Source organism: Arachis hypogaea, chromosome 12 (genome assembly GCF_003086295.3).
Source record: "Arachis hypogaea cultivar Tifrunner chromosome 12, arahy.Tifrunner.gnm2.J5K5, whole genome shotgun sequence".
NCBI classification, from domain to species: Eukaryota; Viridiplantae; Streptophyta; class Magnoliopsida; order Fabales; family Fabaceae; genus Arachis; species Arachis hypogaea.
Window position 1 is genome coordinate 29,840,359 of NC_092047.1, and position 10,034 is coordinate 29,850,392.

General features: G+C 40.5%; 1 non-coding gene across 1 annotated transcript; it reads left to right on the top strand.

Moving 5' to 3' along the window:
* The first annotated feature begins 9,038 nt into the window (after nucleotides 1-9,038).
* LOC112730874 (small nucleolar RNA R71) lies at nucleotides 9,039-9,146 on the top strand. The gene has a single exon (XR_003166678.1). It is a non-coding gene; the product is annotated as a small nucleolar RNA R71 (small nucleolar RNA).
* Nucleotides 9,147-10,034: the final 888 nt, after the last annotated feature.

Consider the following 10,034-nt stretch of genomic DNA (forward strand, 5'->3'; position numbering starts at 1 on the left):
TGTGAGGTATTTCCAGATTTCTGGCATTGATGACAAGATTTACAAAATTGGTTGGCATCCCTAAATAAAGTGGGCCACCAGAATCCACAGTCTAGCACCTTCCTTGCTGTTCGTTGTGGGCCAAAGTGACCCCACTCTCAGATGAGTGGCAAAATTGAAGGATAGAATGAAACTCAGATTTTGGTACACACTTTCTAATTACTTGGTCCGCCCCATGCCTCCACAGATGCGGATCATCCCAAAGGTAATACTTAGCATCACTCTTTAATTTATCTTTTTGATGCTTCAAAAATTGTGGAAGAAGAACGCGAGTGATCAAGTAATTAGCAATCGGGGCAAACCAAGGAGCACTTTGGGATATTGCTTGCAAGGTGTCTAAGGGAAATGAGTCATTGATAGGAGTGGGGTCCAGGGTTAAATGTTCAAGCCGACTCAAATGGTCCGTTACCAATTTTTGGGACCCACTTCTATCCTTGATCTCTAAGTCAAATTCTTGCAAAAGCAATATCCACCTAATTAGCCTAGGCTTTGACTCTTTTTTCTTCAACAAATATTTCAACGTGGCATGGTCTGAATACACCACTACTTTAGAGTCTAGCAAATATGGTCGAAACTTATCTAATGCAAAAACAATGGCTAAAAGCTCTTTTTCAATAGTGGTGTAGTTCGACTGAGCCGAATCTAAGGTTTTTGAAGCATAAGCTATAGTGTAAGACGCGTTACCATCGCGCTGAGCTAGCGCGGCACCTACGGCGTGATTCAAGGCATCGCACATGATCTCGAAAGGTTGGTTCTAATTCGGGACTCGCACAATAGGGGTTGTGGTCAACTCTTCCTTCAATTTGTCAAATGCCTTTTTGCAATTCTCATTGAAGTGGAACTCCACATCCTTTTGAAGTAGGTGGGAGAGGGGTAAGGCAACTTGGCTAAAATTCTTGATAAACCAGCGGTAAAAACCTGCATGACCAAGAAAGGAACGGATCACCTTCACCAAGGAGGGATAAGGCAAACTCGAAATGACATCGATCTTAGCCGGGTCTACGGGAATTCCGTCCCTAGATACAATGTGACCTAATACTATACCTTACTTCACCATAAAGTGACATTTTTCAAAGTTCAATACAAGGTTGGTATTGGTACACCGTTCTAGTACCCTAGCTAAGTTCCCTAAGCAATCATCAAAGGAGCTACCATAAATACTGAAATCATCCATGAATACTTCCATGCAATTCTCTAAAAGATCCGAGACAATGCTTGTCATGCACCTTTGGAACGTTGCCGGTATATTGCATAAGCCAAACGGCATTCTTTTATATGCAAACATTCCAAAGGGACAAGTGAAGGTAGTTTTCTCCTGATCTTCAGGAGCTATGTGAATTTGGAAGTATCCAGTATATCCATCCAAGAAGCAGTAATGGAATTTACTTGCCAAGCGATCCAACATTTGATCAATAAACGGCAACGGGTAATGGTCCTTCCGTGTTGCTTGATTCAGACGGTGGTAATCAATGCACACCCGCCAAGCATTTTGAATTCGGGTTGCCACAAGCTCTCCACTTTTCGTCTTTACCATGGTTACCCCGGATTTCTTTGGCACCACTTGGACCGGGCTCACCTACTCACTATTGGAGATGGGGTAGATGATGTCCGCTTCCAAGAGGCGAGTTACTTCTCTCTTGACTACATCAAGGATTGTGGGATTTAACCGTCTTTGTGGTTGACGGATTGGCTTAGCACCCTCTTCCAAGAAGATTCTATGAAGGCACAATTGAGGGCTTATTTCCACAATGTCACTTAGGCTCCATCCAATCACCTTCTTGTACTTCCGGATAACCTCAAGGAGTTGTTGTTCCTCCTGCTCGGAAAGATCGGTTGCAACTATCACCGGAAATTTATGTTCCTCATCAAGGAATGCATATTTAACCTGAGGTGGAAGAGGCCTCAAATCTTCCCTTGCTTCTGGTTGTGGTAGTCTATCCTCTTGGTCATGAGGGATTGGTGAGGTATCATCATCATTATCATCAAGTTCTTTCACTCTTGAGCTCCCTTCATCAATTGAACCTTCTCGAAGCTCATGTTGGGTATCTATTATGCGTTTTCCCTTTTCTCCATCTTCAACGACATTTCCATCTTCATCAATCAAGTCATCATTAGGCTCCTCCTTGGCAAAAGTAGGTTGAGAGTCTATCTTTTCAAGTGGCCCGCCCCCTTTTGGAATTATAGCATCAATGCTAGACTTGAGGGTTGATGGAGGCAGCAAAGGTGGACCATTAGGTGTCAAAAGTTGTGGAGGAGTAATGTTGTTGGAGGTAGAGGGAAGTGTTAAATGGGACAAGACCTTGGCAAGATTTTCCATGCAATTGTCTTGTTTCCTTTGAAATTTCCGTTGTTCTTGAATAAAGGATTAAAGATGGTTCTCTGATGAGCGGATAATTTATACGCTTTTTGGCATTATTTTTAGGTAGTTTTCAATATGTTTTAGTTACTTATATTTTTATTAGTTTTTAAATAAAAATCACATTTCTGGACTTTACTATGAGTTTGTGTGTTTTTCTATGATTTCAGGTATTTTCTGGCTGAAATTGAGGGACATGAGCAAAAATCTGATTCAGAGGCTGAAAAAGGACTGCAGATGCTACTGGATTCTGACCTCCCTACACTCGAAATGGATTTTCTGGAGTTACAGAAACCCAATTGGTGCGCTCTTAATTGCGTTGGAAAGTAGATATCCCGGGCTTTCTAGCAATATATAATAGTCCATACTTTTCCCGAGTTTTGATAACGCAAACTGGTGTTTAAACGCCAATTTTCTACTATATTCTGGCGTTAAATGCCAGAACTGGCATAAAAGCTGGAGTTAAACGTCCAAACTGGCACCAAAGTTGGCGTTTAACTCCAAGAAAAGTCTTTACATGTGAAAACTTCAATACTCAGCGCAAGCACACACCAAGTGGGCCTGGAAGTGGATTTCTGCATTAATTACTCATTTCTGTAAACCCTAGGCTACTAGTTCATTATAAATAGGACCTTTTACTATTGTATTTTAATCTCGGGAACACATTATGTAACTTTTACGTTCTGAGACCTCCATGGGAGGCTGGCCACTCGGCCATGTCTACCCTATTTTTACTTATGTATTTTCAACGGTGGAGTTTCTACACCCCATAGATTAAGGTGTGGAGCTCTGCTGTTCCTCATGAATGAATGCAAAGTACTACTGTTTTCTATTCAATTCAAGCTTATTCTTATTCCAAGATATTCACTCGCACTTCAACATGATGAATGTGATGATCCATGACACTCATCATCATTCTCACCTATGAACGCATGCCTGACAACCACTTCCGTTCTATCTGCAATAGCTTGAGTGCATATCTCTTGGGTTTCTAATCTAAGATTAGAACCTTCGTGGTATAGGCTAGAAATATTGGCGGCCATTCTTGAGATCTGGAAAGTCTAAACCTTGTCTGTGGTATTCCGAGTAGGATCTGGGATGGGATGACTGTGACGAGCTTCAAACTTGCGAGTGTTGGGTGTAGTGACAGACGCAAAAGGATCAATGGATCCTTGGTGCACGAAATTGTGATCTCAGGCAACGGCACCAAAACTCTGTACGCACGTCTTAATAAACTGTTTTTCATTCACAACTTCGATACAACTAACCAGCAAGTGCACTGGGTCGTCCAAGTAATAAAACCTTACGTGAGTAAGGGTCGATCCCACGGAGATTGTTGGTATGAAGCAAGCTATGATTATCTTGTAAATCTCAGTCAGGCGGATAATAATTGATTATGGAGTTTTCGAATATTAATAAATAAATAAACAGAAAGTAAAGATAGAAATACTTATGTATATCATTGGTGAGAATTTCAGATAAGTGTATGGAGAGGCGTTCATTCCTCTGAACTTCTGCTTTCCTGCTGTCTTCATCCAATCAATCTTACTCCTTTCCATGGCTGGCTTTATGTAAGGACATCACCATTGTCAATGGCTACTTTTTATCCTCTCTGTGAAAATGGTCCGATGCGCTGTCACTGCATGGCTAATCATCTGGAGGCATCACCGTTGTCAATGGCTGCTTCCTATCCTCTTGTGAAAATGGTCCAAATGCTCTACCGCAACACGGCTAATCATCTGAGGTTCTCGATCATACTGGAATAGGATTCACCCTCCTTTTGCGTCTGTCACTACGCCCAGCACTCGCGAGTTTGAAGTCCGTCACAGTCATTCAATCCCAGAATCCTACTCGGAATACCACAGACAAGGTTTAGACTTTCCGGATTCTCATGAATGCCGCCATCAATCTAGCTTACACCACAAAGATTCTGATTAAGAGATCCAAGAGATAATCATTCAATCTAAGGTGGAACAGAAGTGGTTGTCAGGCACGCGTTCGTGGGGGAATGATGATGATTGTCACGTTCATCACATTCATGTTGAAGTGCGAATGAATTTCTTAGAAGCGGAACAAGTTGAATTGAATAGAAAAATAGTAGTACTTTATATTGATTCATGAGGAACAGCAGAGCTCCACACCTTAATCTATGGAGTGTAGAAACTCTCCCGTTAAAAATACATAAGTGATGAAGGTCCAGGCATGGCCGAGAGGCCAGCCCCCTAAACATGATCAATAGTCTCCTAAGATGAACAATAGATTAAAACTGAGACCAAAGATGCCTAATACAATAGTAAAAGGTCCTATTTATACTAAACTAGTTACTAGGGTTTACAGAAGTAAGTAATTGATGCATAAATCCACTTCCGGGGCCCACTTGGTGTGTGCTTGGACTGAGCTTTAGCTTTCCACGTGCAGAGGCTCTTTCTGGAGTTGAACGCCAGGTTGTAACGTGTTTCTGGCGTTCAACTCTGGTTCGTGACGTGTTTCTGGCGTTTAACTCCAGACAGCAGCGTAGAACTGGCGTTCAACGCCCTTTTGCGTCGTTTAAACTCGGCCAAAGTATGGACTATTATATATTGCTGGAAAGCCCTGGATGTCTACTTTCCAACGCAATTAGAAGCGCGCCATTTTGAGTTCTGTAGCTCGAAAAAATCCACTTTGAGTGCAGGGAGGTCAGAATCCAACAGCATCAGCAATCCTTCTTCTACCTCTGAATCTGATTTTTGCTCAAGTCCCTCAATTTCAGTCAGAAAATACCTGAAATCATAGAAAAATACACAAACTCATAGTAAAGTCCAGAAATGTGAATTTAACATAAAAACATCCCTAAAAGTAACTAGATCCTACTAAAAATATACTAAAAATAATGCCAAAAAGCGTATAAATTATCCGCTCATCACAACACCAAACTTAAATTGTTGCTTGTCCCCAAGCAACTGAAAATCAAATAAGATAAAAAGAAGATAATATACTATAAATTCCAAACTATCAATGAAATATAGCTCCAATCAGATGAGCGGGACTTGTAGCTTTTTGCCTCTTGAATAGTTTTGGCATCTCACTTTATCCATTGAGGTTCAGAATGATTGGCATCTATAGGAACTTAGAGTTCAGATAGTGTTATTGATTCTCCTAGTTCAGTATGTTGATTCTTGAACACAGCAACTTTATGAGTCTTGGCCGTGGCCCTAAGCACTTTGTTTTCCAGTATTACCACCGGATACATAAATGCCACAGACACATAACTGGGTGAACCTTTTCAGATTGTGACTCAGCTTTGCTAAAGTCCCCAATTAGAGGTGTCCAGGGTTCTTAAGCACACTCTTTTTTTTGCTTTGGACCTTGACTTTAACCGCTCAGTCTCAAGTTTTCACTTGACACCTTCACGCCACAAGCACATGGTTAGGGACAGCTTGGTTTAGCTGCTTAGGCCATGATTTTATTCCTTTAGGCCCTCCTATCCACTGATGCTCAAAGCCTTGGGATAATTTTTATTTACCCTTGCCTTTTGGTTTTAAGGGTTATTGGCTTTTTGCTCTTGTCTTTTGGTTTTAAGAGCTTTTGGCTTTTTCTGCTTGCTTTTTTCTTTTTCTATTTTTTTTGCCATTTTTTTCTGCAAGCTTTGTATTCACTGCTTTTTCTTGCTTCAAGAATCACTTTTATGATTTTTCAGATTATCAAATAACATGTCTCCTTGTCATCATTCTTTCAAGAGCCAACATATTTAACATTCTTAAACAACAACTTCAAAAGACATATGCACTGTTCAAGCATTCATTCAGAAAACAAGAAGCATTGTCACCACATCAATATAATTAAACTAAGTTCAAGGATAAATTCAAAACTCATGTATTTCTTGTTCTTTTGAATTAAAACATTTTTCATTTAAGAGAGGTGATGGATTCATAGGACATTCATAACTTTAAGACAAAGTTACTAAATACTAATGATCATGTAATAAGACACAAACATGGATAAGCACTTAACATAAAGAAAACAAAAAACAGAGAATTTAAGAACAAGGAATGAGTCCACCTTAGTGATGGTGGCGTTTTCTCCTTGAGGAACCAATGATGTCCTTGAGCTCTTCTATGTCTCTTCCTTGTCTTTGTTGCTCCTCCCTCATTGCTTTTTGGTGCTCCTATCCTTAGTTGCTCCCAATAATTATGTGGAGGAAAATGTATCCCCTGAGGTATCTCAGGGATCTCTTGATTTGCAGTCAAAGATTCTACCACTGAGCTATGGAAGCTTTTGTCTTCCCTTTTCTCTTCTTTTTCTCTTCTTTTTTTTTTTGAGGTTTCTCTGGCCTTAGGTGCCATCAATGGTTATGGAAAAGCAAAAATAGCTATGCTTTTACCACACCAAACTTAGAATGTTGCTCGCCCTCGAGCAAAAGAAGAAAGAATAGATGAAGAAGAAGATGTGGAAAAAAAACTAGGATTATTAGGAGGGAAGGTGGGGATCCTATGGGGTCCACAGATCCTGAGATGATCCTGTGAGGTCCACAGATCTTGAGGTATCAAGGATTTACATCCCTGCATCAATTAGGCATGTAAAATGCCTTTGCATGCAATTCTGGCATTTAAACACCGAACTGATGCTTATTCTGGGCGTTCAACGCCCAGATGCAGCATATTTCTGGCGTTGAACGCCAGCTTCATGCTTGTTTCTGGCGTTCAGCGCCAGCTCCATGCTCTGTTCTGGCGTTGAACGCCAGACAGATGCTCCTTATTGGCGTTTGAACGCCAGTGAACTCCTCCTCCAGGGTGTGCTGTTTTTTTATGCTGTTTTTTATTTTTCTTCAATTTTTTTCAGTTATTTTTGTGACTCCACATGATCATGAACCTATGAAGACATATAACTAATAAAAATATAATTAAATAAAATTGGGTTGCCTCCCAACAAGCGCTTCTTTAATGTCAATAGCTTGACAGTGGGCTCTCATGGAGCCTCACAGATGTTCAGAGCATTGTTGAGACTCCCCAACACCAAACTTAAAGTTTGGATATGGGAGTTCAACACCAAACTTAGAATTTGGTTGTGGCCTCCCAACACCAAACTTAGAGTTTGACTGTGGGGGTTCTAGTTGACTCTATTTTGAGAGAAGCTTACTGTGCCTCTTTCCCATGTTTACAGAAAGATGTCCTTGAGTTTTAAACTCAAGGGAGTCCTCATTCAATTGAAGGACTAATTCACCTTTGTCAACATCAGTCACAGCTCTTGCTGTGGCTAGGAAGGGTCTTCCAAGGATGATGGATTCATCCTCATCCTTCTCAGTATCTAGGATTATGAAATCAGCAGGGATGTAAAGGCCTTCAACCTTTACTAACATGTCCTCTACTTGTCCATAAGCCTATTTTCTGGAATTGTCTGCCATCTCTAATGAGATTTTAGCAGCTTGTACCTCAAAGATTCCCAATTTCTCTATTATAGAGAGTGGCATGAGGTTTATTCCTGACCCCAGGTCACATAGAGCCTTCTCAAAGGTCATGGTGCCTATGGTACAAGGTATTAGGAACTTTCCAGGATCCTGTTTCTTCTGAGGCAATCTCAGTTGATCCAATGCATTTAATTCATTGGTAAATAGGGGAGGTTCATCTCCCCAAGTCTCATTACCAAATAAATTGGCATTCAACTTCATGATTGCACCAAGGAACTTGGCAACTTGCTCTTCAGTAACATCCTCATTCTCTTCAGAAGAAGAATACTCATCAGAGCTCATGAAGGGCATAAGGAGGTTTAATGGAATCTCTATGGTCTCTAGATGAGCCTCAAAGTCCTTTGGTTCCTCAAAGGGAAACTCCTTGTTGATCACTGGACGTCCCAGGAGGTCTTCCTCCTTGGGATTCACGTCCTCCTCTCCCTCTCTAGGTTCGGCCGTGTTGACTATGTCAATGGCCTTGCACTCTACTTTTGGATTTTCTTCTGTATTGCTTGGGAGAGTACTAGGAGGGATTTCAGTGATCCTTTTACTCAACTGGCCCACTTGTGCTTCCAAATTTCTAATGGAGGACCTTGTTTCATTCATGAAACTCACAGTGGCCTTGGACAGATCAGAAACTAAGTTTGCTAAATTAGAGGTATTTTGTTCAGAGTTCTCTGTCTGTTGCTGAGAAGATGATGGAAAAGGTTTACTACTGTTAAACCTGTTTCTTCCACCATTATTAAAGCCTTGTTGAGGCTTTTGATCCTTCCATGAGAGATTTGGATGATTTTTCTATGAGGGGTTATAGGTGTTTCCATAAGGTTCACCCATGTAATTCACCTATGCTATTGCAGGGTTTTCAGGATCATAAGCTTCTTCTTCAGAAGATGCCTCTTGAGTACTGTTGGATGTAGCATGCATTCCATTTAGACTCTGAGAAATCATATTGACTTGCTGAGTCAATATTTTTTTCTGAGCCAATATGGCATTCAGAGTATCAATTTCAAGAACTCCCTTCTTCTGAGGCGTCCCATTACTCACAGGGTTCCTCTCAGAAGTGTACATGAACTGGTTATTAGCAACCATGTCAATGAGTTCTTGAGCTTCTGCAGGCGTTTTCTTTAGGTGAATGGATCCACCTGCAGAAGTATCCAATGACATCTTAGCTAATTCAGACGGACCATCATAGAATATATCCAGGATGGTCCATTCTGAAAGCATGTCAGAAGGACACTTTTTGGTCAGTTGCTTGTATCTCTCCCAAGCTTCATAGAGGGATTCACCTTCTTTCTGTCTGAAGGTTTGAACATCCACTCTAAGCTTGCTCAGCTTTTGAGGAGGAAAGAACTTGGCTAAGAAAGCCGTGACCAGCTTATCCCAAGAGTTCAGGCTATCTTTGGGTTGAGAGTCCAACTACACTCTAGCTCTGTCTCTTACAGCAAAAGGGAAAAGCATGAGCCTGTAGACTTCAGGATCTACTCCATTAGTCTTAACAGTATCACATATCTGCAAGAATTCAGTTAAGAACTGAAAAAAATCTTCAGATGGAAGTCCATGGAACTTGCAGTTCTGCTGCATCAGAGAAACTAATTGAGGTTTCAGCTCAAAATTATTTGCTCCAATGGTGGGGATGGAGATGCTTCTTCCATGTAAATTGGAATCAGGTGCAGTGAAGTCACCAAGCATCCTCCTTGCATTATTATTATTTTCGGCTGCCATCTCCTCTTCTTGTTTGAAAATTTCTGAAAGGTGCTTGCTGGATTGTTGTAATTTAGCTTCTCTTAGTTTCCTCTTCAGAGTCCTTTCAGGTTCTGGATCTGCTTCAACAAGAATATTCTTGTCCTTGCTCCTGCTCATATGAAAAAGAGGGAACAGAAAAATAATAAAAATAGGGATCTTTTTTACCCAGGTATAGAGGTTCCCCTGTGTGAGTAGAAGAAAAGAAGAAGAAAAGAATGTAATGTAAGGAAAGAAACACAAGGGTGAGGAGAGCAGAGATGTGAGATGAAGAAAAGTGTTAGTAGATGAATAAATAAATAGAGTGAGATGAGAGAGAAAGAGAATTTTCGAAAATTATTTTTGAAAAATGGTTAGTGATTTTCGAAAATTAAAAGAAGAATTAAATTAAAATTGAATTTTGAAACAATTAGTTAATTAAAAAGAATTTTTGAAAAAGAGGGAGATATTTTCGAAAATTAGAGAGAGAGGGTT